Source organism: Micromesistius poutassou (assembly GCF_964030765.1).
Source record: "Micromesistius poutassou genome assembly, chromosome: 16".
NCBI classification, from domain to species: Eukaryota; Metazoa; Chordata; class Actinopteri; order Gadiformes; family Gadidae; genus Micromesistius; species Micromesistius poutassou.
Genome location: NC_140286.1, coordinates 14,732,626 through 14,737,625, shown reverse-complemented (window position 1 = coordinate 14,737,625; position 5,000 = coordinate 14,732,626).

The following is a 5,000-nucleotide window of genomic DNA, read 5'->3' as shown; positions in this document are numbered from 1 at the left end:
ATTTTACAGATACAATATAATATAGAAACTGTCAAATGTCAACGGGATGAGAAATATTATTTTCATTCCGTTATGGCTTTATTTAGAATGAAATGAAAACATACACAAAAGTTTTAAGGTTGATTGTATTCAAATGTGAATGTTCAAATGTTTGTGCCAAGATGTTTGTGATGCACACCATGCCATCCTCCTGCCTGCTAAACCATATCCTCCATTTCACCAGCCCTCTATCGGATCCTATCCGATTGGCTTAATTGGCTCTAACGAGCAAATCGTCCTGACTTTGCGCTTCATTAGGCCGCTGTTAGCTCTATTAAGAAGGAAGGGAGCCGATGAGGGGACTAATTGAGAGTGTTAATGGCAGTAGCATCCTGAAGTGACACAGAACAAGTACACCCTTCTCTCTCCCTCCTGACAACTTTGACAGATTGCCCGTGCGTCTCTCTGCCTGGCCCTCACGCACACGTCCATCCGCGACCGACCACCTGACAGTTCAGCCCGCCTGTGGGTGTAGAACAACAAAAACAGCACGGCAGTCCCTGGGACGGCCAAAGTGTGGCGCCCGTATCCAAACCAAAGAGTGTGTAATAACTTCAGATGATAACGGTATGAAAGAAAAAAAGAACTAAGAGAACGACGAGCAGGTATCCAGTCTGACTACACCTATCCCTCCAAGCTCCGACCCAAAGCCCCTTCAGCTCCTATTGTACTCCACTGAGTCCCCGATTAGAGCCTGATCGGCCATCGTTGAGGAGATAGGGCAGGATTTGCCAAAGTAAAGACAGATGTTTTAGAGGGAGAGAGGGATTCTAGGCTTTTAACAGGGAAGAGCATTGTCACGGGGGAGGTCTGGCCCGGTGAACCCATCCCGTTAATAGCAGGGACCTGACTCTGTAGCACCCTGCCCCGCATCAATATGGTCCCGAGAGGAAAGAACAAGCAGGCTTTGCTTGGATCAAATAGCTCTTTAATACAGACGTTCTACACAATCCTCCAGCGCTGGTATTAATCTGAGCAGAGTCCTGGTCTTAGGTGGATGGGGAGGATTGTTGTCTTATGCCCCCCGCCGCCGTGACAGGGCTTGTGGATTCTGGATGACCAACAACTTAAAAACCACAGACTTAGATTCTGTCCTGAGAGCAGGATAAGTAATATAGCGCTTCACTTTTCATGGAGAATTACACAAACAACCGGAGATCATCAAGTCTACTTCAGAGATATGTGAAAGGAAGACACTCACCCCGTGGAACCCACAGGTCTGGAGTCTCCATTTATCCAAACTGAATATCAGTCATTGTAAATGAAAGACACCTTCTTCACATCTGAAGCACTACCTATCTCTCCCCTCTCTGGTGTGAACTTTGTGTAACGTTGGGCCCTTGGGGGCCATGTTGGCACGCAGCGTTTGATCTCTGCTCACAGTTCAATCCTAGACGTTTTATGTTCTCTCTCCCCCTCTCTCCCCCCCCCCACTCACCTCTCTCTCTCTCTCGTCGTTCCTTCACACACACACACACACACACACACACACACGCACGCACACGCACACGCACGCACGCACGCACGCACACACACACACACACACACGCACGCACGCACACACACACACGCACGCACACGCACACGCACGCACGCACGCACGCACATGCACACACACGCACGCACACACACACACACACCATCAAACATCACATCACCTCTGTCACTCTCTCCACTTTTTTTCTTTTCTCCGCCTTAAGTTTCCAGCTCATAGGTGCATTAAGCTGGAGGGGCTTTTGTTTAGATAAAGCGAAGGATTAGGTCGAGATTTGCCCACATAAAGTTGTGGGCTTGATGGGCTTTTTATCCCTCCGTGTCCCTAAAGCTGTGTTGTCTCTGGATTAGGAGAGACACAATGGAGCCCCTTGTGCAATGGGGATCCAGGCCGGAGGGATGGAGAGAGAGAGAGAGAGAGAGAGAGAGAGAGAGAGAGAGAGAGAGAGAGAGAGAGAGAGAGAGAGAGAGAGAGAGAGAGGGACACACAGAGCACAGAGAGAGGGGGGAAGAGAGAGAGAGAGAGAGAGAGAGAGAGAGAGAGAGAGAGAGAGAGAGAGAGAGAGAGAGAGAGAGAGAAATAGAAAAGAAGAAAATAAAACAATAAATGGGAGAGCAAAAAGGAGAGGTGAAGAAGGAGAGAACTGGCAAAAAGAAGAGAGGGGGGAGATTGAGACACTGGAGAAAGGAGTGAAGGAAGAAAGGCAAAGGATGGAGGGAGAGAGGGGGATTTATCCAGCTTTAAGTGGAAACTGACAGGTTGAGAACTTTTAGAAAGGGGGGGGGGGCGGCACTTGCTAAGGATATCCTGAGATCTTGTCAGCAGTAAAGGGGACTTTAGAGAGATTCCGAGGCGTGGCGTTGACAATAGCGCCAAACGGCCGCTGTCCCTTTAAAAGCAGGTATCTAATTAGGAGAAAAATAGCGAAGGAAAAAGTGCAGCTTACTATGGAGCTGCGGCTAATAACGTGTCGAAGCGATGGCTTCTGGCAAATTGCTTTGTTATTCTTGTCAAAAAGGTCTACTGCAAGAAGTCGATTTTAAAATACACATCAAAATGATTAATTGCCGGTGGATGAACAGATGCTGAAATACCCTTGAATGGAGCCGGGGAGGCTCGAGCTCCGAGATAATGTATTCATCAAGTTACAGAAACATCATTAAGGCTATTAATTAGCTCGCACGACCACTACTGCCCGATTTATCGATTTTAATTTACATCTTCGTACAAAAAAATAAAAAATAAACCGGAATGTTTAAAAACGTAAGAAGAACAATTGTCAATTATTTCCTATAGCGTCACAAAAAAAGGCGAACATATAAATATGCTATTTTGCTGTAGTTTAGTACTAATCTTATTTTTAATGAAGCACTGTCGGAATCCAACATGGATCACCCCGGGGTGTCCGGGCTGCAGACGGGCTGCACCCCGGTGTGTCCGGGCTGCGGACGGGCTACAGATGGGCTACAGACGGGTTACAGACGGGCTACAGACGGGCTGCGGACGGGCGACAGAGAGGCTACAGACGGGTAACAGACAGACTGCACCCCGGTGTGTCCGGGCTACAGGACGGGCTTTGGACGGGCTGCAGAGGTGAGGCCTTGTGGCAGCAGCGCTTCAGTATCGGTCATATGAGACGCCTGGTAACACTGGACGCTTAAACCTTTCAGTGGACAGCGAGTCGCTATAAGAGGCTTTGGGAGAGAGGCGCTGAGAAGAAACTCTTTCTCGCTTTAATTGCTTTAGAAACGGTCTTCACAAAAAGACAGCGCCCAGATTTACCTCCCGTTTAAGTTCTTATTTCCATTGGTTCACAAGTTAATCCTCTTTCTTTCTCAGACCTCAGAAAGCCCAGTGATATAATATAACCTACCCATGGAGGAGCCGGCAGAGGGACATGAGTTTTCCAAGCAAGGAAATAAAAAGGAATAATCATCTGTGGAAAAAGTTTCAAATAAAAAAGAACAAATAATGGCCTAGAGTTACAATTAAAAACGAACAATGGCTTATTGTTTTAATAGCCTGATTAGAGCATAACAATAAAATGAATAATAATATCAATGATGCTAGTAATATTATTATTGTTATTATTACCATTATCATTATTATTATTGTTATTAGTTGTTAATCAATTGCATTAGCATACGAAGAGATTTCTCATAGCCTAAAAACAAAAACCTTGAGCGTTTCAAAGATTGCCAAATTTACTAAAAAAGATTTATGCAATATTTTAACACGAAATAGCTATCAATATTAATTAAAATAAATGTATGTTCACATAAAAACCTCCTTGGAATTTCAAATAAGTCTTGCGTTTTTAAGTTTGGTCCAAAAGGGTCCTGACTCATTAAATAAAAGATAAACCTGACTTGTCGTCAGCCTTATAACATGTGAGAGGAGCGTCCATCAAGGTCCTGGTCGGTGCGCACCTCTTATTAGAGGTGCTGCAGCTCTTATTAGAGGTGAATCATATTCACCTCTTCTGCACAGAGAAGAGGTGAATACAGCCTTCATTTATTCATACTCTGTGTCCGTCTTTCGTCCGCTTGACAACTTTCCCAGAGCGAAAACAAAGACACGGTCAAAGATGAAACATCGCTCTGGGTTTCGACCCCCTTCTCCTGGAGAATTCCTCGGCAGAATATGCAAGCTTTACATTTAAAGGTTACTCCGCTGCCCTTAATTCCTACCTAAACGGTTTTGCTCCGAGAGACGAAATCTGCTCTAAAAACCCTTCAAGAAGAGAAGGGCATTATTGCCCTAATCCTCTTACCCGCAGTCGTTTTAAGACAGGGGTTTGCGGAGGCTGAGATGGCGTCTTGTCTTCCCTATCCCATCCCCAATCCTCCGAGGCCACGAGACTCTAAAGGCAGAGGCTTGGCATCTATTAGCCATCTCTCCAAACTCTCCTTCTCTCTCTGTTTCTCACTCATCCCCTCTTTCCAACCACCGCAAAAGCACTCCTATTATTAAATAACAATGACATTAAAAAAAATATTTTTTTATTTTGTTTATATATGAAAAGAGGTAAATTCCTATTTGAGGCTTATTGTGGGTTATTGAACAGTTATGATAGAAGGAGCCTGTTTGTTTGATGCATGTTTATTTTATGTGCCAAAACAAATAGTAGCCTACAATTTAACAAGAAAAAACGTAGCCTATTATAAGTATATAGTAGGCCTATAGTTGAGAGAATAGCCTAGTAATGCACAATTAGATAAACCAAATCAGCTATAGCCTGAAAACAGGCCTACATCTATAAAGGTGTAAATAATAAACATCTTAAATATGTAGTGTATGTTGATCTGTTATCTTGGTATCCAGGAAAAAAAAAACAGAACCCACTTACGTGATATTATCTCAGATCTTACTCTCCCGTTTCGGAAGTGTTTATGACTTCGGCTATCTGGAAATAGGGAGGTGGGGGGAGATTGTTGACAGTCACGGGGATATTGTAGACACAATA